General features: G+C 44.7%; 1 protein-coding gene across 5 annotated transcripts in view; it reads right to left on the bottom strand.

Annotated features, from left to right (window-relative positions):
* The window catches only part of CDH11 (cadherin 11), a 159,291-nt gene that overhangs the window by 86,455 nt on the left and 46,640 nt on the right, over positions 1-26,196 (bottom strand). For all 5 annotated transcript variants that reach the window (XM_054697068.1, XM_054697067.1, XM_054697066.1 and 2 more), the window contains exon 2: positions 4,100-4,224. The gene's annotated coding sequence lies outside the window, so the exon portion shown is untranslated. The remainder of the gene's footprint in view (positions 1-4,099; positions 4,225-26,196) is intronic.

Below are 26,196 nucleotides of genomic sequence, written 5' to 3'. Positions count from 1 at the left end.
AATAATGACTCCTTGGGTTGCAGATTTTCCCTTAGTTTTGACTGGGGCAAAGGCAGGATATTCACGTTGTCCGGTGCAGGAGAATTTGCTGTATTCCTAGTTGATGGCTGTGATGATGGTGACACTGCACACATGGATAGCTGCAAAGTAGTCAGCAAGTAAACTGAGTGTGTTTATGATTTTAGTGACAGTAGCTAGAGACAGATCCTTGGCCTCTTTCTCCACAGTGGCCTACATCCTGAAATAGGAAATGTGCATTCACAGACAGACCCAGCAGGCACACAGGGTTTGAGGCAGGCTGCCAACATTTCAAACTGTCAGGGACAAAGAAGAGCCTGGTGGATACTCCACCACAGGTGAGCTGAGGCCCCTCCTTGTGGCATTATGGGATTGATTTATGCAAATGATAGATAATTGGGTACCCGTGACCAGCAGCCCCTGCTGATTATCACTCAGGAGGGTCCCGGTGTGTCTATCCTTTCCATGAACATCAGAGAAAATACTTTCACTTGCAGGCATTCCTATCTGTGCCCCGGTGTGCTCCTAAAAGTCCGGGGAGGTAGCAGACCGAGAATCCTGATTCTGTAGCTACCCAGGTAATTCCTCCCCAACTCTGAGGAGGTACCTAAGAGACAGGTATGTAGGAAAGGAAGTTCAAGTGCATTTCCCTGAGGTCAGCTGATCCTGTGAGAACAAACTTTTCACTAGCATTTGCTGAAAGTTTTTCTCTCTCTACCCAAGCCCCACCTCTTTCTTTTCCACTCAGACTCTGAGAGCCTTACACAGAGCTAGCTACTTGACTGTAAAGTCCTTGAAGAAAGGGAAAGTGCCCTTTCTTTCTCTGCCAGTGCGCATGGCACTTCATAGGTGTCTGCTTAAGAAATGTTGGCATCGTGTACCGGTTGGGGATCAAGAATGCAAGCCCTGAGCCAAGGTAGTTGGTGTGCTTTATTTTGCTCCTCTAAAACCAGAGTAGGCTCACATCCTATCCTCCCCCTAGGTACAAAATTCCTCTCTGTAAAATAAGAATCTTATTCCAAAAGATCAAAAAGGCATTCTAGGTCCTCCCTGGTATTCTAGGGGTTAGTCTCAGAGCTCAGGCCATCACTGAGATGGCCTGAGTTCAATCCCAGGCCAGGGAGCTGACCCACATATGGTGCAGCAGACCTCTCCTTTCTTGCCCGCTGCTCCCCTCAGCAGTATATTTCAGTAGATCTGCCTGTTCTGTTCTCCATTCTGTCTCTGGTGAATCCTCTCACCCCCTGCACCTCTGGCCTACACCCCAGCTCTTCTCTGCAAAAATAAATATTTTAAAAAGGGGGAACATTCCATCAGCACCATGCTGTGGGCTTTCTTACAGTGCTTCAAGCATTAGAATAGTTTACCTTTCTCTCCTTGGAATAAAAGCAGAAATCTTAAAAAATAAGCTGTTCTTAATTTCTAAGTGAAAAAAAAAAAATACCAGATTTCCTAGAAATTAGATTCAAGTACTTTCTATTTAACTTCTGACTCTGCTTCATTGATACCACATTCTAATTGTCCCTATTATCTAGAAAAATAGGAAATGTCAGTTGCATGTCCTGTTGAAGAATTCAAAAGGCCGATGAAGTGAAGAGACCCATTTGGCTTGGCAAAAATGAGGCAATCATCATTCACAGACATTTCCACAGGAGGGATACATTTTGTCTGATGAGCCAAGCTTCAGAGCAAATGAGTGCAGAATATGCAAAGGAAGGAGAAGTTGGTCACACAATTTCCAAATCATATTGGTGCACATGCTGGGAAGCACAGTCCTGCTTCCATTTAAAAGACTTTGTTCCTGGGTTGATTTTCATAACGAACATTGACCCTTAGCATGCATGAGAGAGTTGGGGGAGTTCCCCAAATTAAAATTAGGCCCCCACATTAAAATATTAGTACAAAAAACCTGAAAAATTACCAAATATTTTTGGGTCCCAGTTACAGGGGTAAACCATCTAAGTAACAATAGCTTGAGTGGACTCTCCAAAAGAAGTTTCTGGTCTTATGGGAAAGAAATGTTGGGTTTTTTTTGGTTTTTGTCCATAATGGGAAGGGGTAAAAGACAGAAGCTCAAGCTAAAGTCAGACTTTGCAAAGTAAAAATTTCTAAGGATAAAAATTCTGGGATGATGCCATAGGCAAGTTACTTACCTTCTTTATATTTTCTGATTTAGAAAATCTTGACTATTAATAGTGCTGACCGTATTAGGCTTTTGCAAGAATTGAGAGAGGAAATGATAGCTTTTAAGACCCTGTATGCCTAACACATAGTACGTATTCAGCACCTGTTAGTGCAATTATTCTGACTCTCTCTGTGATAACACAGGCCCCTCTTCCTCACCTATTCAAAATGTGCTGTATTCCTATTTGTAATATATATTTAAAGTAAGCCTATTTGGGGGCCAGATGCAGTGCTTGTAACTGGGAGCATAGTGATCCCAAATATGGTAGTCAAGAAACTCTAGGTATAGCTGGGGAGACAAACCACGAAGTAGACAATTATAATCCACTGTGGAAATCCCAGTAAATGATGCAATCTCTGGCTTTTAAAATATTATTTAGAAGACACCCTAAGCATTGTCTGAGGTGATCAGAAATAATTCCTTAGCGACAGGGAGGTCTAAACTAAGATATAAAATGAATAAGCCTTAGCTTTGCAGAGAGAGAGGATGGGGCTCTAGAGAGATGACCATTGTGCCATATGGTACACGAGAGAGTGGAAGTATGTATAATGAGGTGGGATGTGGAGAGAGGGGCTGACATGGCTCTCAAAATGGTAACCCCATCATTCAAGGATCCTGGAATCTTTCACGGGGCTCATGTTCCTGTCATGAAAAGGATTCAGTGCAGAGCTTACATAGTATCTGAACAGAAAGACATTGTTCAGGACATGTAAGGAAGATGCTGGAACTGTCTAGCAATCTTTAAGACAGAAAGATCTATTTAGTGGTCACAGCAGTAACCTGGGAGACAGGATTTGACTTGCCTTTAGATGGTGGCAGTGGGGAGAGGGAGAAATAAAAAAATATTTCAAGGATAATAAAGAGAGTAAAATCAATAGGGATCAATTAAGAAGCAATAGTACATCCATTTGAAATTGCTATTGGTGGTAATGGATTGAGAGGTATGTGGCTGCCCTGCCACGTTTCTGGTCTGGGTGAATTTTGATGTTCTAGCCAATAAGTGGCACATGGACAAAGTAAAAGAAAATCATGACTTCTATTCAGCCTCTGCATTTTTGGCACATGTTGGACATCCACATGGAAATAAGTCACGGATACTTGGGTAGAGAGTTCTAGAAGTCTAAAGTATGGAAAGGTATGCTGATAGAATTAATTCTTAAATTTCTATCTAGATATTGGGATATCCTGTAAGAATAGCTCTAGTTATCACTGAGTAGATGGGGGAGGTAAATGGATTTGTAGAACCCTATAACTTAAAAAGTGTAAAACTCCCTATTTCCAACCACCTTGTGGCCAGTGAACAGTACATTAACCTCAGGGCACAGGCAGTGACTGGCAGAGCTGGGTCTGAGAAAAAAAAAAATCAGTCTCCTGGCTTATGATCTAGTGCTGTTTTTGCGGTATGAAAGGTTCAGCCTCCTAGTAGTCTCTCTTCCTTACAGGATATAAGCCACATTGTTCACTTAAAAAAAAAAAATCTCTTCAAAGGAAGAAAAGGGAGGAAAGCAAGTTGGTAGTTATTTTTGTCAGTCTGTCCAACAGAATCCTTGCTAAAGAATTACAATTCCCTTCAGCTCCTTCTTTCACGTCTGGATTTTCTATAGTCAACAACAACAACAAAAACCAAAAACGTCCAAACAAGCAAACAGATAAACACCTTATCATCCCTGTACTAGCATATAATAGGTGTCAAATAAAGAGACCCAACTACAACAATGAATAAGCTCACTCCTCCAAACCCAGAAAAGCAGGTCTTTCCCTCCCTCTCTGATGCGACTTCGGACCTGATGATGGCTAAATTCAAGGCAGGTCTGAGAGATGGACCTTGTAGGTATAACTTCCACCTCCACATCTACAGTAACATTTGCATCATTGGGAAACGTCGCTCCATCTTACCTTCCTCACCCATTGGATACTTGCTGCCAATTTCTGTAACACACTCCGCCCATCTGATTGGTCACTCAACAAACAGCAGCAGGAATGAACGTTGAGGGGCCGCTGAGTCGAAAATACAGTGATTTCTGCAAAAAGTGAAAGGGTCATGAGTAATCTCGAGGAGACAGGAATCGGTAAAGTCCATGCCACCAGGCACTGGGATACACAGTTGCAGAAGACAATCTTGTCTTTCAGAAGACAATCACCCAGTTGTGGAGAGGGAGAGAGTAGGAAATGATCACAATTGTGTGAATAATGAGCAAGCCTTGTCCTTAGAGTGAGCACCTCTCCAGGAGCTAGGAGCACCGCTCCAGGAGCACCGCTCCAGGTGGAGTTGTGCAACTCAACCACAGGCACATTTGATACTTGGCTCATGAAGATAAAAGCAGGCATTCATGCCACTTCCTAGACGGTGCTGTGGACATCATGTACATGTGCTCAGGCATCAACAGCAAGCCTGGGCCGGGTGATACAATGTTTTAGAGCCAGCTCCTGATGGAACCTACGTGCCATCCGAGTCTAGTCCCTCCTGAACGATGTGCCGGTGCTGCCCAGTCCGGGCAGCATGGCAGGCTGAAGGGCAAGTAGGGAGGGTGACGGCAGCCCTGGTGTCAGGAGATGTCATCCCTGCACCAGCAGACCAGAGCAGAGCGCTGGGCTGACAGAGCTGTGATTCTTGGAGACTGCATTACTCCCGCCCCCGTTCTACCCCACACTCTGGTTTTCTGTGTGGGGGCTGCATTCGCTGGATTCTGCTCTGATTCATCTTCATCTCTCCCAAAGTGTCTAACACATTTCCTAGCCCAGAACAGCTGTTCCATGTATAACTGTTGAATGAATGAAGAGAAGGATATGGAGTGTCTGAACAGCTGTTTGCTTAAAAAACTGAGGCGCCGAACCAAGAAAGGTGGCGCCTGGCACAGCTTCCTGAACACAACAGCATCAAGGAGTTCTTGAATGTCCTTCAACTCTAGAGTTTCTACCTTCTAGGATCAACTCAGCCTGAATCAAGGGCTTAACAGCTTCTTACTTTGACTTGAATTATTACACTCCATTGCTTTCCAAATCCTTTTTCCCTTGCCTCGTCTTGGTTCCACCTAACAGCTCCTTACAACACAATGCCTTCTCCAAAACAACAACAAACGAAAACCCTTCTTGGTGAAGGGATGAAGGTGAATTGTGAATCTACTCAATTTCTTCATAGCACCTTATTGCGGTGACTGCAGCGAAAAGAACAAAACTTTCCTACAGTGTGCTGTTCCCAGGATACCAAAGATAGAGTAACAGTGGGGTTATCCCCAAGTGCGCTGTGGAGTTATGGAGAAAAAGCCACAGGGGGTAGTTCATCTAACATGTAACTGATGAGATAGGATCCTACTATGCAGCCATGTCCCAAGTTGTAGCCAGTCTCTAAAAATGTCCCCCAATGAACTATATCCCCAGTTGTGCATGTATAATATTCTTCCACATAGATCCGGGCTGTCCCTGGGTAACTTCTGAGACATAGTAAAAGGAAAACTCTGTAGCTTCAGAAGCCGAGTCATAGGAAACTTTGTAGACTCTTTTATGTTCCTGGAAAGCTTACTCTAGAAGTCAGCCACGACCTCTGAAGTCAGAATGCTCTAGTCCATCATGCTGTGAAGCTCTCACTAGCTAGCTAGCTCTGGAGAGAAGCTGGCCAGAGAGGGGCCCAGACATCTCTAGCTGTTCCAGGCATCCAGGTTGCGGTGCCAGATGGTGAGTGAAGATGCCAACTTGGACGCCGAACCCAGTCCAGACTTCATGTGACTCCAGCCATTAGACTACACAGCATGAGGGACCCCAAGTAAAGACCTCCAGCAACTTCATCAACTCCACTGTAAGAGGTAATCTGTTGTTGTAAGTAATTAAGTTCGGGGTGGCATATTCCTCGGCTACAAATCATTAGAAGAGTCTACGTGGAGATGAAACAGTTACCACAGGCCACCCCAACATATTCTCTTTATTTTTTTTTTATTTTAATAATAAATTTTATTTTTATATTCCCCATACAATTGCAGCCCCCCCATTCTGACCCCAATCTCTCCCCTCCCACCCCCCATATTCTCTTTAGATATATCTAAACCCTCTGGTATCATGAGCCCTATTTCAACCCACAACTCAAAGCAGTAAGGTTCTTGCCCAAGATATGCAGCCAATAATGGCCAAGATGAATCAGAATCAGCCTAGAAGACACCACAGCCTGTGTACCTTGTGTTTCTCTTCTCCAGGCCCTCGCCGGGTAATAATACGGCAGCAGTGGTGGCCAGTGGATTTTTAAAAGTTCATTTCTCAAATCTGTAAGAGCCAACCGAATTCCTACTTTGCCTTGGGTTATATAACCCACTATGAAAATGGTTTCTACAAAAAACTCTTCACCAAAAGTCTGCACAATTAAGAACTTTGGAAGGAAACCACCCCCCCCACCTTACCCCCCCAAAAAAAGATGGACCCATTGCCTATGAGTTCTGCTCGCTGCCGCAAATATGAAAAAGGGAAGCGATAAGTCCTATGGACATGTTGGTCAGCAACTGCATTTTTTAGAAGAAGAAAAAAATGAATAAAAAACATCTAAGTGGATTTTCTGCTTTTAGCAGAGTTGATTTAAAAAAATGAAACAGTTCACTGGGTCTGAGAGGACTGTATGGGCAAGCCATAGGCCTTCTCTTTCCACACCGGCTAACTGGGTGGAATGCTAATTTTCTCTCCTCTCCCCCACACTTGATGACTCCCCCAGACCTGGAATCATATGTTCTCTCCTGAGTCAGGAAGAAACAACCTGGCATTTCTGCATCCACTCTACCTACTCTAAGGAGGTGTCCCTTCATTTCCCAGGCCCACATGCCATCCTGGGGACACCGCCCCCACCCTCTCAGCACCTCCCATCATCGTGACCAGCTGCCCGCAGCACTGAGCCACTTAGAGGCACAGACACCACATGTCAAATATTATTTCAGAGACACTGAGAAATCAGGAAAAAGAACACCAAGAAGCCACGGGTGTGAGGTGCAATGGAGACTGTACTTGATGAGCAAACAAAAATCTAGGAGAAAAGACAAGGAAGGATGGGGGTGTGGATGAGGCAGATTTATTTTGCTGAATTCTGAGTGTGTGCATGGGTGGCGCTGTACACACAGGGTCACAGCCTTCCTTTGACCCTGGTTTGTGCTGCTTTCCTTAGGGTCTGCTCCATATCAAATACCTTGGCTTACACATCTCCAAGGATGAGGCCTCTTCTAGAGCCTGAGCTCAGCCAAGCCAGGTGTGTGCCAGGATCGTTGTCAACAGCACAAACACTACAGAAATAACAACACAGAGTGCTGAGGATGGGGAAAGGCTCAGGTCTGAAAGGACATGTCATTTAGATCAAAATAGTCCCCTCCCACTCATTCCATGAACACCTGCTTCAGAATTGCCAGCACTTTGTGTGCACAGAGCTGTTACAGGTATGGCAGAGGGGTGAAAAGAGAAAGAGTTGCCACTGAGGGGAGCTGGACAGCTCCATTTTACAGATGCAAAAACTGAGGCTAAGTGGTAGTTAGCTCACAGACCCAGGAAGCAGCATAGCTGGACCTGATCACTACCAAGCCCTCTCCTTTCCTGCCTGCCTTAAGAACCCACAACAAATCCACTCCTCAGGGAAAATCATACCTATCCCTCTGGTATGTGACCACAGGTGATTTCTACTTTGTAGTGTTACAACAAACACAACAGGGAATTTCAGATATTTTGATCCAGAGCCCACAAAAACAATGAAATAAATTACTCGTAATCAAGTGAAGTATGATTTTTTGGAAACTCTTATTGGGCAAAGAAATCAACCAATGGCCACATATGTCTCTGTTGGTCTAGAAATACCAAGCTGTTTTGCTGATGTTGCTGGTTTTTTCCTGCTGTGTAGGCAGGAAAGGGGCTTCCCACAGGGTCAGTGGACCTGGGCATCTTGCAGAGAGGGGATCCTGCCTTTTGGCAGGATATTCCTGATGTTCATGAAGGGATGAATAAACCCATTAATAATCACTACTGGGCATTTTTCTCTCCTGTTATTGCCACAGTTTCAAAACCGTAAGTCGAAGCATGTTTTGTAAGATAGGTTTGTAGTTTATGATTTTTTGTTTGTTTGTTTTTTAGAGAGAACAGGGTAAGCAGTGAGCCCTCAGCATGAGGGAACAGGACTTAAAATCGAGGCTTTGCCTCTTCCAGCCTAGTTAGGCTTTATGCAAGTGAGACCTTTGCATCTCAGTGTTCTGGCCATAAAATGGGGATAATAATAGCGACTCTTTTGTAAGATTATTGTGAAGAACAGTCAAGACAAATGCAATTTCTCACTCAAAGCAGGCACTCAGTAATCAGCAGCTGTGATTATCAAAAGATAGAGATTGGGCTTTTTCAATTGTGCATGATTAAAAAATTAGTTTTACCTTTTATTGTAGATTTGCTATTCACAAAGCCCTGTGGTAGTTGTATAAGCATTTACATAAAATGGATTATTAGCACACATGCATATGTTACTATACAATCGCACAGCATGTAATTAATATTAATAGAAAAGGATAGGCTATGCCATTTTTTTTCCAGAGGAGAAATATGGGTGTGAAAACAGTTCCAGGATCCTTCAGAATTACCCAGAGCTCAGGACTCCAGTCCCATTGGGACATTAAGGGCTGCTAGCTGCCCGAAGCTCAGCCTCCCTGTAAAATCTCTAAGGCCGCAGCCCTCTGCCTGTCCAGGGGTGACGCCCAACGTCTGACTGTAATTACAAGAAAACATCCATAAAGAGATCCAGGGCTCCAAATGGATTTGACACAGTGGCCCTTTAAATCAAACTCTTAACACGATTATCTTTATTTCTCTTTAGTAGTTTTTTTAAGTAAGCCATGCCTTCAGAGGCACCTAATACAAAGTGACAACCTTCCCGTTTTGCAAAGCACCGATGGACAGGCGGAGAGAGAGTCCATTGTCACCATGGTAATTACCGCACAATACCTGCCGGCCAATGGACAGTCAGAAGCTCAGGCAGCAGCTGAATCCGGCATTGTCTGGGCCCGATAAAAAGATTAGAAGCCCTGAAAAGCCGGGGAGCGGGATCTCACAGCTCTTTCGCCGGGCCCTGAAAGGCCCATTGTGCTGACACCATAAATTCTGGGTTCCCCCGGCACTTGACAACTAAAGCCAGGGACAATAGAATTCTTGTGTCCAACAAAACACTCCTTGTCCAATGCCAGTCTTATCAGCCGCATTTACAAATGTCTTTCGTTGTACCCAAATAATTCCCTATTAGAAGGCTATTGGGAGCAGAACTAAATAAATATTCACAGCCTTTGTAATATCTTTGGGAAATGAATAAACAAACAGTCATCTAGCATATGAGCAAACCTCCTGCTACTCTCCATTTTATCCCTATTTCTTGCCCAAATGATGTAGTTTCGCTTTCTCCCCTTTAACATGTTAACGATTGCCAACCTGGATGCTCTGGTTTCATTCGCCACTTATTATCCCTCCCTAATATATTGCTTGGTGCTTCTACGTGCATTTTTCTTATAATTAATTTTCCCAACAGCACTGGGAGGGGCTTGTTTTATTCCTTCCCTACCTCCTCAAAGGGAAGGGAATGAAACCTCAGAGAAGTTAAATAACTTGCCCAAGATAACAAAGCTAATTAGCAGCAGAATAGGGATTTAAATCTAGATTTCCCTTTTGCTCTGAAGGCTCTGCCCTTTCTGCCTTGTCAGGATAATTTGACTACTGAATGAAAAAGGGGAAAAAAAAAAAAAAAAACAGAATAAAGAGAAATAATCTAAGTGCATCCACTATAAAAGTCACAAATACACAGAGTCCATTTATGTTATTAAATAATCTGAGACAACCTAGAATAAAAATAAAAAGTCTTGGGCCTCCCTGGTGGCGCAGGTGGTTGAACACCGCACTGTGAAGCTGTAGAAGCATCTGCAGCACGGGTTCGATCCTGGCCGGCTGGGAAGAAACTCACAAGGCGCAGCAGACCTCTCCTACCTCGCCCACTGCTCCCCTCAGCAGTGTATTTCGTCAATCTGCCTGTTGTGTGTCCCGCTCTGTCTCTGGTGAATCCTCTTACCCTCCCACATGTCTGGCCTGTACCCTGGTTCTTGTATAAATGAATAAATCAAAAAAAAAAAGTCTTTGTACTAGAGAGTATAGTTTATTTTACCCTAAAATGCCAGCAAATTTCTTTTTTTAAAAAACATTTTTGTTGTGGGGTACAGCGGAGAAGATGGTATGCAAACAAGAATAAAAGTCACCAAGCTTCAGGAGAAATTTCAGGGCTGTCTATCTGGTCAACTGGTAAAGTTTTTGGAACAATTACTGGGTGAAACAAAGCAAGCAAGGTAGGCACATTCACACATGTCCCCATCAATGTTTATTTCTTCTGCAATTAATTTTATTTTGCTTATTTATCCCTTGGTTACATGTGAACCAATATCTCAATACTTGACAGCAACGCAAATGACACAACAGAAACTCCCTTCTTAATGGAAACCACCTACTTGAAGGATGACAATTTTTAGATCAAAAATGTGACAGTGTTAAAACTCTAAATGATTCCTCATCAGGTGAGGTGACGTAGGTATGCATTTCTCCTGAGTCTGTCCCCACATCAATTCTCCCCAGGAAGGACTTCTTTTCCTGAGCCTGTCCCCTGTGCTTCCTCTCAACTTCTGCTTCCTGGTCTGAACTCTTTTCCTGTTCCCTCTTCTTATAACTTCGGTGGAACTTTCCATCGCTCCCTGATATGAACTCAGAGCTTCCAGATTCACTTAGTAAACCATACAATGTCTTGATTTCTCCCCTTAGAGCTTTTTGTCTTATTAGAGCTGCCTGCCCTTCCAATGGTGTGGCCAAATAAGCTTTGAGCTCCTTGAGGACAGAAGTCATATTTCATTATACCCATTTTTATCTGGCCTGCTAACCCTCTACAGATTTTAGCTTATTGGAGAAATAGATGAACAGTAGTAAATGGAGGATAACTATAAACCTGTATTTTTAAAATTTTAAAACATTGAAAATCTATTGCTTTTTTATCTATGTGCTGTCAAATGACAGGTATAATTTGCAATTTTTATAAAGGCCTGTAATGATGTACTCATTGGTTCAAATTATCCAGTCTTGATAAAAGCAATAGTGAGCTGTTTGATATGCTTTCTGAAGTTGTATTAGTAAAGTAGTATCTAAATCAGTAAAATAGGCTATCATCATGTGAACAACCAACTATTAACAAGAAAAGACTGGATAACCAATAGGTGCTTCCTGACTGACAGTAAATCCATGTGTTTGTGCAAATACTGAATTTGAAAACGTGTGGTCGATATTTCCCAAATACTTCAGATGCCAAGTGAAGCAGTTAATATCTTTGAAGATTTAAGGCCATGATTATAGTCATCCACGTGAAATGCTAACGCTCTCTGCTCCTCTACCCCCAATCCTCCTGGGAGGGGGTCGTTATGAAGACACAATCCAAGCAGGCAAATAGTACAGCTAACATTTATTGAGCATTTGCAGTGTGCCAGGTCGTGGGCTAAGTACTTTCCTATATCTTAATCTCATAACAATCCTATACAACAGGCACTGTGATTTACTTTCTTTTCTGACTAGGAAGGCACGGAAAAATTTCATAAAATCACCCTCATTCATGAAGCCACAGAGCAGTGAAGTCAGGATCTGGGCACAGGGGTATGGCTCCATAGCCACTCCTCCACAGCTCTGCTCAACTGCTTCCAGCAGATAGAAATTAGGGCACTCATTCAGGGAAGTAGTCCAATGATTTAAAAAAAAAAAAAAAAAAATGACTGAGGATTCTATCATTTTACCAGGCTACTGAACTACCCAGCGAGACAGTGTGACCACTGATGAAGCACTCCCAAATAAAATGAAATACAGTAAAAACTTGTGACCATGACCAAAGTCAGAGACGATAACCCCAACATTTTGTCAAATCTGGGCAATTTCCATACAGCTAAGAAATCAACTTATTTGCAGACCTCTGTGTTGCAAAGTTAGTGAAGGGTACACACACACACACACACACACAAATTAAAGAAAAGAAACACATGTACATATACATGAACACACGTGTGCACACACAGGTACACATACAGGTGCACACACACAGCACATGCACAAAGTAAAGTCTCTGCTGTGCCCTAGAAGCAGTCACTGCCTACTATCCCCTTTGCATAGTAAGAAATACAAGTGGCAAAAGGTAAGTGGGACCGTCCCTTGCAATGAGACTGAGCTATGATATAATAAAAGAGCATTCTCCCAAGGGCCTTGAAACTCAAAAAGAAACAAAACAAGTTACTTAAAATGAAGCAGGGCTGTCCTTTCACAATGTAAAATTAAGGTGAGGAACAAAATGCCATTTTGCTATTTATCTCTTCTTATTCTGATGATATAAGATGTGCATGTTAAAATTCTCTGTAAGCTCCACAGAAGAAACATGATTATTGCCCTGCCCACTGTCTATCAGGCTGGGTAAGTGAATGCACCTAATTAGCTTTTGAACAAATGAGTTAGTGAGTGAAGAAGTGAGTCCTGGCTCCAGGGCCTCACCTGTGTGCAGGTGCCTCTGCAGGCCAGCAGTGGCTGTGACTGGGAATTTTCTTCAGATACAAAAGTGAATCTGGCCACAGAGGGGCTGACGTGAGCCAGGCAGGCAGCGTGTCTCGTGGGCACTCTGCATCCTCATCACACCTCATTAAGTACACTGGATCCATTCAGGGTGCAGAGAAGCGGGCCATTAAAATGTTTCAGTTCTAGTTTGCTGCACTTTATTGGTGGAATCACACTCTTCACTAGTCTGCACAGATTTTGACATTCTTGAAGATCTCAGAAAAAATCACATAGCCATACCAAGAACATTCTCATGGAAAGTTTAATCTGGGTGCACCTCCGGGGCTCAGCTCCAAGGCACGCGTGCGGACACGCACACACACACACACATACACACACACTCACACACACTCAAGGACTCATTTCTTTCTCTCTCTTTTCAAAAATTCCCCAAGTGAAGTCTATTTTTAACAATTCCATTGGTAAGAACTGAGAATGAAGAGAAAAATAGCATTGTCAACATTTTCGTAGAGTCAGGCCATCTTCCTAAGCTGGGCTTGGGTCCCTAGAGTGGAAGTGACAGGCAAGAGGTCTTCCCCACACCCAGCTCAGGGCATCTGCCAGGCCCCCTGCACTGTCCACTGATGGACTCTCTACCCTACAGCTGTGGCCAAGAAAGCCAGACTGGCTTTGGACAGGTTTCCCTTCTGCCTTTTTGACACTGCTGTCTGCATCTGTCGGATGCCGTGATTGTGTGTGTTACACACACACTATTCACATGCCAATTGCTCTTCTCTGGAAATACATAACCACACTCCTTATCCAGCAGTTTATAAAATGTACTTTGGCCTGGGCTACCGGGGTAGATTTAATGGCCAATAAGGTTCTTTCTTATTCTGAGTCTACAGAATTCGAACTTGGGAGAATCAGCTCTCCAGTTAAAGGCATCCTGCCTCCCTCCAACAGAGCTCTGCCAACATGTGGGGAACGGCTGGACTAGGGCATCTCTGAGCACCTTGCCCTCCAGTATCCAACACGCGTCAGCAATTTCATGGAGCCAACCTACTGTCCCAAAGAAGAGCTCCTCAGGGAGGACACAGCCCGCCCATGAGAACACGCGGGTCCTATGAGCTCTCCAGGTAATATGTACATGCAGTCGGGATTTAGAGTCCCTTCCCCCACCCACAGTCACTTTAGAGAAGCTGGAGGATGATGTGCAGGAACCCAACCAAGTGGACATGTTACCCAGGGGAAGGGAGAGGCAGGGAGCAAGCTGTGGGGTCACAGAGACCTCAGCAGAAATGTGGGACTCTGTGTCCTGAGTGCAGGACATTCCCTGCAGGAATGTGGGACTCTGTGTCCTGAGTGCCATTTCCATTTGGGGCCCCACTACTCACAAGCTCACCATCTCAGTACTTGGTTACCTTATCTGCAAAACGGGCATCATAATACCTCATAGAGCTGTGAGGGGAGAGGGCAAATGAGATAATACATGCAAGTTATGCGGCTGTTATTGGGGCACATTTACCGTTCTAGAATACCATCATTATCATCATCATCAAAAATGTATCAGTTTTGGGCCTCCCTGACGGCACCACACTAGGAAGCAATCTGCAGCCTCTGTAGAACCAGTTCGATTCCTGGCCGGCCAGGGAGCAACCCACATGGCGCAGCAGACTTCTCCTGACTCGCCTGCTGCTCCCCTCAGCAGTGTATTTCAGTCAGTCTGCCTGTTCTGTTCCCCGCTCTGTCTGGTGAATCCTCTCACCCCCCGCATCTCTGGCCTGTACCCCAGCTCTTGTAGGCATAAATAAATAAATCTTTAAAAAAATGTATCAGTTTTCTGTGTGGACTCAATATAAAGAAAAATGTGAAGACTTTGTAACCCTGGTACAATAAGCCCAACAGAGGACTGCTTTTATCATTAGCATTTTATGATAATGAATCAGAAAGTAGGGAATAACTTCTCAATTCTCTTTCAGTCCTGATCTCACCAAAGTCTCAGAAAGTCTGTCTTGGTGCAATGCCTGAACAACTCTCTTTCAACAGACAACACGGACTCAGGCTCAGAATGGATTTTGCCATTTATTTCTTTTTAGTGATATGTTGGGGCTACCTTCTGTTTATGACAAGAGGTATCCATCTGCCATCAACAGTGGTGATCTAATTGTCTTCAAAAATGTTGAAGAAAAATGGAATTAGTCAAAAGCAAACATTAAGTCAATAACAGTGTGGGTGGTGTTCAGATATTTTGAAGACAAACATGAATGACTAAGGGGGAGGACACTGATCTGTTGCACTGAGATCATTTTATGAAGAGACTGAGCTCCCTGGTGGGAAAAGGGTGAGGACCCACAGACCCTGACCTCCAACAGCCCAGTCTCATCCAAGTATCCTCATGGGCTCAGGTATGAGGGGGGACTGTGAGCAATGACCTGGGTTCCCTTCTTTTTTTTAAGATTTATTTATTTATGCATACAAGAGCTGGGGTACAGGCCAGAGGTGCAGGGGGGTAAGAGGAGTCACCAGAGACAGAGTGGGGAACAGAACAGGCAGATCGACTGAAATACACTGCTGAGGGGAGCAGAAGATGAGACAGGAGAGGTCTGTGCCGTCATATGGGTCAGCACCCTGACCAGGGATCAAAAGTGCTGCAATGGCTGTAGACAGCTTCATAGTGCTGAGACTTAACCTCTTGCAGCATCAGGGAGGCCCTGGGTTCCATTCTAAGGGTAAAGAAAGAATTAGGGGCCTTCCTGGCGGTGCAAGGAGCTAAGCACAGCACTGTGAAGCTGTCAGCAGCCTCTGCAGCATGATTTCAATCCTCGGCCAGCCAGGGAGATACCCACATGGCGCAGCAAACCTCTTCCTGTCTTGCCCGCTGCTCCCCTCAGCAGTGTATTTCAGTCAGTCTGCCTGTTCTGTCCCCCTCTCTGTCTCTGGTGAGTCCTCTCACCCCCTGCACCTCTGGCCTGTACCCCAGTTCTGGTATGCATAAAGAAATAAATCTTTTTTAAAAAGAGAAAAAGAAAGAATTACAGGGGGAGGAATATCAGTCCCGACTGGTGAAGGAGGAAGGCCTACGTCTAACAACTCTCCAGGAATCTAGGTCTTCATGAAGAAACTAGGTTGAAAGCTCACTGGGCACAGAATCCACCCTGCCTCTCTCTGTAATTCATGTCACACATCGTATGCACACCCTCTTCATTCCAAAGCGAGTTTATGCATCTACAGAAGATGCACACAATACAGAAATATCTAGTGCTGCTTTTACATAATAAAAACGAGGAAAGGAGAAATGACATCGTGAAAGAATTTGAGCCCAGGCTACCACGCAAAACTCAGACTACAAAGTCATCTACTTGTCAGGGCAGCGCCACACAAAGGGCCAGGCATGTGCTGACCACGACAGGGTCAGAGTGTCCATGAAGCTAAAACGGGTGCTTCATTAGATCACCCTCGTTCCAGATGCTGATGCCAGATGGCTCCTGCTCCCCTGGGCTCTTGTCAAGCAGGAATGCCCCTGCCTCAGGCAGTGAGCAACACCCTTGGAGTAAACGTCAAAGAACCAGAATGACTTAGCAGCTGACAATCCAGATGCACAGGAAGGACGCTCAGAATCCCCAGAAGTGAGAAGGGCATCAGGGGAAGGTGCTGGAAGGCAAGTTTGTCCAGGAGGACGTGAGAACCAGCCCATCCTTGAAACGTCACTACATGTTCGCTCAAAACTGCAGGCTGCTTGTGCCTCTCCTGGCCTCCAAGAATGGACAGTCTCCATGAGTTGATGACTTCTGCTTTTAACATTAACTGAGTCCTGCTTCCATGTAGGCCCTGTGTTGCCTGAACCATTGCCTAGATTGCCCTGCTGAATGGGGGGCAATCTAAGGCAGAGAGGATGCACAATGTACCATAGTCCCCTGCTTGGAGGGCTCCAAACGCTAGGCAGTGTTGACTCCAGGGCTCCAGTTCCTAGGAATCATCTTAACCAGCATCACTCTGTCCCCTGGGAGGGGTCTTGGCTGGACTTCAGCTTCACCTTCCACCAGCAGACCACTTTTTGCTCAACTGACCATTTTGTCTCACTTTCCCCTACCTCTGTTCCCACTTTACTTTAACACAGAATGCATTTTCCTTTTCTCTTCTTTTGAAACTTTTCCTTTTTCTTTAAAGTCCTGGCCAAATTATTACCCCCCTTCTTTCCCCAACTTTTCACACACACACAAACACACACACACACACACTTTACCATGGTATCATCCCAATCAACCTATTTCTCGTCAGTCAATGTTTCTTTGTTTCTTGAGCATCTACTATGTGCCACATATTGGTCAAGCCACTAGAACACCAAACAGACAGGCGATTACTATTCTTGCAGTTGTCAAACAATGAGAACATCAAACAAAGCACAAGAGAGAGAGACAGGTGGTTACTATTCATCTAGTTTTCATCTAGTAGCAGAAATAAGAAGTGAACAGAAGAAAAAATGGTGAGCCATGAGTGATAAATGACAGATATTTTTAAAAGATTGGTAAGACGCAGACTAGCTCATGTCTTTCTGACGTGATCAGGTTTCTCTAATCCCTTTAAATGGAGACACACAGGACCTCTCCGATGGCGCAAGGGGTTAAGACAAAACCTATGAAACAATCCAAGCCACTGCAGCACAAGTTCAATCCCTTCCCAGGAAGCTACCCACATAGTGCAGCAGACCTTCTCTCCTGACTCACCCACTGCTCCTCTCAGTGGTGCATTTCAGTCGATCCACCTGTCCTGTTTCCCATTCTGTCTCTGGTGAATCCTCTCACCCCCTCACCTCTGGCCTGTACCCCGTTCCTGTACGCATAAATAAATAAATCTTTAAAAATAAATAAATAAATGGGGACACACAGTCTAATGCTGAGCTGATGCTCAGAAAGTAGTGGGTGGAACGAGAGACAACATCTACTGTGTGCAATCTCAGTCATTTAAGCCTCAGCTCCCAAGGTACCCTGCTGTTCTAGAGAATCATTTCTCCCAGCCATCTGCCTGTACCCCTAATCCCCGGGTGCTTATATACAGCAGAAGCTCTCTTGCCTGCATCATTTATAGCTCTAACAGCAACGGCTGCATCACCATCTGCATATGCTGCAAACCATAAACACTGAAACCCAGACTCAGAGGTTGAGAGCCATCACAGACCACAGGATGTAAGGGTCAACTGGAAACTCTGGGTGATCTAATCCAGTGACTTGACTAACTGCTGTGCAGAGGCTGGGAATTTCTGGGGTACCCCAAAGCTACTGCAGAGGCTACGGCAGATGAGGGCTGTGTTGGTGGGGGCTTGGGAGCCCCACCTTTTCTTCATCTCTTCTGTTTAGTCCACAGGAGATTTGCTTTATCTATTTATAAGATTTGGACTAAGATTTTTACTTACAAAAAGTCTGCATGAAATGCACGGAATTGGGAAGAAAAACAAATAGAAAGAATGAATCCAGAAGTTAAATGACGCCTTTGAATTTTCACAGAACCTCATTCTGAACGGATGTGTGTGCTTAGCTACGGACAGATGTTTACAGCAACTGATGGATGACTAGACAGCAATAGAACACAATCGTAGAGGGAACTGATTGCAAATTAGGAAGCAGTGGGAGACTGGGGGGGTGTGGAAAGAGAGGGATATTCCAATGATAGTAAGATCTGTCTTCAAGGGAGGAAGATGTCTCCCTAGCACCTCTATTCCCTATTCCCTTCCTAGGACCTGCCCTTCTCTATGACTCTGATCATTCATTTATTTATTCTTTCCTGTACTTATTTGATAAATATGTAGCCAGCATTTCCATGTGCCAGTCTCCTTGCAGTGATAGATGTACAGAATTGGGGACCATGTGGAGGTGACATGGCAGGAGAAAGGGGGAGAGGAGGTCAGGAAGAAAAGGAAAGAGGTGAGAAAGGACTGATAACTGCAATATTAAGCAGCCAGGTTGTGGGGGGTCCTGACATTCCCTGCCTTCCTTCTCTTCCCCAACACACAGGGAGCCGCAGGCTTCTCCGGCCCAAAGGCCGAGTCAGAGAGGGCACAGGTGGGTGAGATGAATGAGAAGAGCTCCCAGAATATGACATGACTGGCAAAAAGGAAAGGGAAAGTGACAGCATGATTGGATCTACGAGACTGTCTATTTTTAGTGACCTAAAGACAACTGTCTCCAGTGACCTTGCCAAATGATGATGCAAACAGAGTTAATGAAAGCTCTCTCAACCTTCTCTTCCAAGTCAGCTCATTACCAGATTGTTTCCGCAAACACATCTCCTAAAACCCTGTAACCTCATTAAAGGATTACTCCTAACAGGTCTGACCTGAAAGTGAGCAGATAGATTTATTTGAACCGTTTTCTGCCTTTCTAGTTACTTTTTTCTTGGAAAAAAAAAAAAAAAAAAGTTGGAAGACAGGGTTAGTTTCCTAGGCAGCTTGAAATTTGCATCACTTCTGTTGTTTTGTAGTTATATGCCACCCATTTCCAAAATGAAGGAAAAGCTCCTAGCAATTAGGAAAGATGCTTGGTTTCAAAGTCATCTTACTTGTTTAAGTTATCAAAAATAGAAAAGGAACCCCAAATTCTGAAATAGACCAATTCCAGGTTTCTCTAAGCATGTCTCAAATGTTCTTTTTTGCATCATGGAAATAAAGCATCAAGGCTTAATGAGCTGATTCATATGGAGTAACTGACTTGAAGTACAGGAGCTGCTAGAAATTGCAGTCTTTCATAAGCCCATTCTATTTCACCCAGATTCCTAAGAAGAATTGTACCCCTCTATTCACATAAGATAAAAAAAAATAAGAGCATATGTAACTAAGAGAGCCTCAACTCCCTGCATGGAATAGCAGCCTTCCCCAAAGCTGCAGGGAAATGAATTGTAAAGCAGTGTGGGAAATTATGTTGGAATATCAGAACATGGCTCATTATGAAATAAATTCTTTACTCCAATTACGATAATGTAAAAATATTCCTGACTAAGTCAAGCACTGGAAGGGAGGAGAAAAAATAAGGACAATTTATGAGTCAGAGTGAACAAACTGCTGATGATTTTATTCTCTCTTCTCTCTCATTTCTTATATAAATTTAAAAAAAAAAAGTATCTGTCCTACACACAATTTAGTTTTATAAAGCTCATTAGGCACCTTGCAGCAGGGTAGGCACCTGGGCTGGACACTCCCAAAGTCAAAAGTGGATGGATAAGTGGATAGTGACAGCCCTCCATTGCTGCCCTGTACAGACAAAACAAACAAACAAAAAAGCCCAAAACAAAGCAACAACAACAAAAAAACTACTCTGCCAAGAGAAGCCAGAAGAATCAGCCAATTTATTCCAAAATAGAAACAAGAAAATAGTTTAAGATACTAAATGACTGAATCATCAAAGTGTCAAATTAAATATTGATAGCTTCAATTTGATTGAAAAAGATACTCTGCTGTGGGAGAATCCAAGAATGGAGGTCAGTAGCTCCCAAAGGGCATGCCGGGGTTATCCCTGGAGACCCTCTTCATTTCATCCAGTTCCTTCATCCAACGCAAGCCTACTGGCCACCTATAATGAACTGGTAACTGTCGGGGACCCAGGGACACAGCAATGAGCAAAGCTAGACCCTTACACTGAAGGAGCTTGCAAATAATCTAATTTTGCTTGTTCTTAACTCAAGCCTGGATAGAATTACCCAGAAGATCTCTTGAGATTAGCCACCCAGCCCAGAATGAATCAGGCAGTAACAAGCCAATGTGCTGTGACCGACACAGCTGGTCTACACACCAGGGGCGTTGAGATCAATCGGGTCCTGCCGCCACCCCCTGTCTCGGTTTCCCCATCTAAGCAGTCAGGAGGGGAGCAAGCAGGATGTGTCAGTGAGCTCAATGCTCCCCTATTCTACAAAGTTACAGACTCATCTGTGCTTAGGGTTTTCAGAGACCGCTAATGAAACCATCAACACAGACTTCAAACAACAATGAATTGTATATTTGAAACACTGCTTTTGAAAAGTGACATTTCTAGCCTAACTTATAAGGTTGCTCTGAAGATGAAAGGGGGTTACATTTATTTATTATTATTTAAAGATTTATTTGTTTATGCATACAAAAGCTGGGGTGCAGGCCAGAGGTGCGGGCGTGGTGAGAGGATTCACCAGAGACAGAGTAGGGAGCAGAAACAGGCGGATGTACTGAAATACACTGCTGAGGAGAGCAGCAGGCAAGTCAGGAGAGGTCTGCTGCGCCATGTGGGTCACCTCCCTGGCCTGGCTGGGGATCGAACTCATGCTGCAGTAGCTGTGGATAGCTTCACAGTGCTGCGTCTTAAACCCTTCCACCACCAGGGAGGCCCTGAAAGGGGGTCACATTTATAAGTTGCTGGGCACCACTTTAAACATACAGAGGTGCTCAAAACTTTACCGAAATTCACACGATGAGTGAACCAGAACATTATATACCAGAAATTCTTGCTACCACTGTATCTCACTCACTTTTCTACCCCCCAACACCTGGAATAGGTCAGTCATATAGGAGGTGCTTTGTAAATAAATAAATGTTACCTCTGATTAACTCAGACTGATTAGAAGCTCCGATCAGCAATTATGTACATATGATTAATTTAAAATGAGAAAACAGGTTGGTTATTACTTTCGAAATGCAGTGTGTCGGGAGGGAGTGTCTCAAATGCAAGGTAAAATGGTGATGAAAAGGTCACAGACTCCAAGCTACACCAACAAAATCCAACCTCCTACTCAGCTTCTGAGATCAGCAGCCGCCTCAGCCAAATGCCTGAGTCACGGCCCAGCAGAGCCACTGCGGGGACCCAATGGAAGCATGTGCTGTCTCAGTGACCGTCCCGACTGCACTCTCCATTCATCGAGCAAACAGTTCAAAAGGTCCTTTGAGTAACTCTGTGGTGCCCTTTGGCAGAAGAGAGGCAAACAGAGCTGACACCAAGAGTAGAAAATATGAGGACCGTGCTCAAGAGCAAGTGCTCCAAGTCAAAAATGAAAGGTCAACACAGGGAAACCAGCCACCCTGTTAACGAGGATTCCTCACGAAGCTGCAGGGCCATTTTCCAGAAGCAGAGTCCAAACAGGCACAGGAAATGTCAGGTGGCCACTCCACACACACATGCACATATATTTGCATACACACGCACAGGCATATTACATGCAGCCACACCTATGCACATGTGCCTAAGACACACATGCACACACATTCATCCATGCATCCACACACACTCTCCCAGAGGTAAAAATGACCCTAAAATGACACAGTCCTCCCTGCACCATGCTGCACAAACTCCTATAGCCCATTGATTATGATGAGCGAGGGCTAACACAGTGGCTCTGTAACTAGGTCAAGCACCAATTGGTAGTCAACTCAACAGACCCAGGAGATTTAATGAGGAGACCAGACAAAGGCAGAAGATGGGAGTAGGGCCCCAAGCGTGTGTCCGCGGACACCACCATCTGGCAGTGGGGCCCAGACCGTGCCATTTCTCTAAAAGATAAATCAGAACAAACTTTGGAAAACTAATGTCGGAGCAGTCCCCGGACAAGCCGTGGAGCCCCAGTTCTGGCAGCAGTGACCAAGCTCTTATGAAAATCGAACCAAACTAGAAGGCGATCTCTACCAGGGAGGAAAGTAGAAAAACAGCAAAAGCAGACACAGGGGCAGAATGCACAGCGACCACTATGCATGGGCAGGACAGACAGAACTGTACTCCCAACCTAATGCTTGTGTCCTGAAAAGCAAGTTCCCTTTGCGGATCTCTGCCACCATTCCCATCCCTGGCTGGACTGGCGGTGTCCTGGCACCCACTCTGAAGCTGGCAGATGAGAGGCCAGGCTTGTTCAATCCAGTGCCTACTCACTCCACCTTCACGAGGTCACGAGCAGCAGGTAGCCGCCTAGAGTCTTCCAGGATGGGCCGGATCCAGCAGTGACGACACCATCTCCAAGCTGTGCCTTCCCTCCTCCAGCTCAGGGCATCTCCTGTAGAGGTACCCTGGTGGGCGTGAGGCTGGGAGAGGCGCTGCCTAGCTTTGTTAGGACAGCCAGAGAGGCGGGCCCGATCCCTGGCACTGCTGGCAGGCTGGTGAATGAGCCACTGTGGTGAGACACACACCCACTGCTAATGAGTCCCGACAGACGCCAGGCAGAGAGGCGAGTGCACTGCAGGGGCAGCAGCGACTCAGGCAGAGCAGGAACAGAGAAGGGCAGGGCAGGAGCATGGCAGGCCCACCTGGGCTCACAGGTGCTCCGAGCCCACCAGCAGGGAGGACTCTGAGATATCTGTCTCCCCGGGAACTAAAGCATCTTCTCCCTTCCCCACCCAATAAAAAAGAAAATGGCAGCCAAAACTGTACAGGCTTTTAAAAAGACAACTAACATCGTCAATTACTGTCATTTCATTGTTTTAAAGAGCATTTTAACATAAAAAATGTAAAAAGGGACGGATTTTCAGAATAAAGACATTTGGCAACCTAATACACGCTGAAGAAAAAATGTGCATAAATTTGCTCTAGAACTTTGAATACCATGCACATTCATTTTACTGTAGATTTGGGAAAGAGTCGAGAGAGAGACTCTGGGGCCAGTAGCTGGGACCTTACTTCTACCTCCTGGGCTTGCTAGCTGGATAACATCACAGGATCCCTCGCCTCTGTGGGTCTCTGGATGCTCCTCACCTCTACCATGTTGATGACAGCAGTCACTGTCACTCCCTCATGGATTCTTGCATAAATACAATAAGTTAATTCAGGTAACACAATTAGCATACAGAAAGCTCGGGTAAACATTACCTGATTTAATCATCACAGTCCTTGGTAAAGTTGGTGTAAGCCAGTTGAACTAAACTAGAGGCTTAAATGTTTTTTGTGTATAGTCAGTTGTTAAAAATCCAATTACACAGAGATAGGCAGACCAAACCGGAAACAAGTCAATGCAATTTCACTTGCTGAAAATTCAGAATATTGACAGACCTCCACCAGGTTCTCTTGTCTCCTCTCTCAAGGATCCAGATGGAGGAAGAATGCAGCAGTCTGGGTTCCTTTAAAATTATTTTTTCATATTGTATTAAATATTGTTTATGTTGATCACTGCATTTTTTGGCCACCCCATAAGCTTTGGACCTAGAGTGAGTGAGTGCCTCACTTGTCTCTCCCTGGGCTGGCCCCAGTAAGAGCTCCTCTTTCCCAGCATTCTGTGGGGCAGGGCGTCTCCCTCTCTGATGTGCATGTCACTGAGGACCTTTTTAAAATGCAGATTCTGCTCCAGCAGGTCTAAGGTTACTTGCAGCCAGTCAGTGCACAGGTGATGGCTATGATGCTGCTGAGGTTGGGAACGCAGGCGAGAGGAGGTAAACACCTGAGTTTCATTTTTTGCTTGTCTCTTTGATGTTGTGGTTGTTTTCAGACAACTTGGAATCTCTTTTATTATTCATGGGAACCACTGTTGTTAAATCTGCAGCTAAGTCCTTGGACCCAGAGGCAGAGAACATTTGTTGTTTTGTTTTGCTCTAAATCAAACAAATAGAATAAAGCAAATACCCATTGACTCCTGGTGACTACCCTTTGGGGAGTTCATTTAACTTTCTATTTCCCCTGTTCCTTTGCCTGGCTATGGAAGCAGGGGCTGGAAAGTCACAGCAGACGGGGCTGTGCATCACTTAACACTGCAAAAACACCCAGGCTCCAATGGGAACAAGTTGCTGATGAGAGCAATAAAACAGCACCAGTTCAATATACCCGGGTTAACTGTCTATCACTGTCCTTCAATAAAACTCCAGGGAGGAGCAAGAGGCAAAGTCTTGGACTTAGAAACCTGGGGTTCAGATGAAGATTCCATTACTTACTAGCTGTGTGACCTCGGGCAAGTGACTTAACCTCTCTGAACACCTACTTCCTCTATCTTATAGGATTGTTGCTGTGAGATAATTCATGCAGAACATGTATAATGGATGAAAAATGACATTACATTTCCCAAAATCAAAAAAGTAGCTAAGAAATTTGACTTTAATAAGACGTTCCCATGGATGTACTGTTGTTGGAATCGTTAATTCTAGTTCCAAGTCAAGTCTTTTTCAGAACGTGTGTGTGTGTGTATTCAAAAATAGTATTTTTCTAATTGTACAGAGTAATGGAAAAATTACTAGGGCAAATTTAAATTAGCTTCCATCCTCAAGTGAAAGAAATGGTTAATATTTTTCATTAAAAAGCATGTACCTAGAATTTCCTTGGGGAAGGAAGCATTCACACACACACAGAAACACACACACACACTTAAAATTTCCCACTCTCCTCCTCACATCCCGCACCCTCTAGCAGAGCACCATGTCCTACACATGGTGGATCCTGGCAAATATGTGAGCAGACTGATTCCAGAGAAGGAAAAGCTGTGTGGCTGGTAATCTGCTCATCTCTCCACCATTTGGGATGTACATTGCCAGACTGGTCTGCCAGCTTGACTAAACTACGGCAACAGATTAAAAAGGAAGGAAAGAAATGAATACCAGCCATGCCTTTAATCTCCCCGGGTCCCCTCCTCTACCCCGCTACTCAGGGTAGACTCAGACAAACTTTCCTGCCCCTGAAAGAAACAAACCCCCAGGCAGAGGGTTACAGGAACCCACACTTGACAGTGGTCTCTCACACACCAGTGTCTGAAGCCTTCTCCCTGCTCTCCATGTGGGATGAGGGTGACTCTTCATCAAATCCTACTTATGGGACCATCTGTGCCCCTGCCCATGTAAACAAGTCCCTCTGCTCTCATTCAAGCATTGTTGCAAATTTTCCTCTTGTGGACATTATTGCTCAAGGCTGTGGGCCACTGCAAAGAAACATTCTTCCTTAAGGGATTTCTCTGTCTAAACAGGATTTATGATGATCCCTTGGCAAGAACCTTTGAATCACTGGCTTTCACAGTATAGCCAAAAGAGTATTTCAGGAGAATCTACCTCTAACAAGCAATTCAGCCTTGGAGATTTATCTCTTCTGATGGAACGGGCACAGCCTGGTGTTCCCAGGATGCTGTCCCCGACAAGGTGCTGCCGCGAGCCAGTGTAAATAACACGGCATTGAATGGAGCGAAACTGTCTCAGAGAGCTGTGTGTCATCAGGCCAGTTGTTTAACCTCTCTGAATAAGTTGTTTCATATAGAAAAGGGATGTGACCATACCTTCTTGGGGCTGTCGTGAAGGTTAAATAAGTGGATGTGATCAAGTACCTGGTATGCAGCATACCCCACTTTGGCTTTTGGGTGGGGCGGGAGACCCAGTATTGGTTACTTTTCGTAAAGAGGGGTGTGACAGAGAGAAGTGGTACTGACTCAAGGTCTACCGCTCTGTCTTTGGGAAGGGCTACGCGTGGTTGCTAGTCCCGGGCAGAATGGAATGAGCACGCCTGTGCTTTGAGAGTGGGCCAAGGAGCTGCCTTCCCCTGGAGGTGCAGTAA

The sequence above is a fragment of the Talpa occidentalis genome, unplaced genomic scaffold (genome assembly GCF_014898055.3).
Source record: "Talpa occidentalis isolate TD23 unplaced genomic scaffold, MPIMG_talOcc4v2.1 talOcc4.17, whole genome shotgun sequence".
NCBI lineage: Eukaryota > Metazoa > Chordata > Mammalia > Eulipotyphla > Talpidae > Talpa > Talpa occidentalis.
The sequence above is the reverse complement of the archived record's forward strand: the minus strand, read 5'-3'. Positions and strand labels throughout refer to the sequence as shown.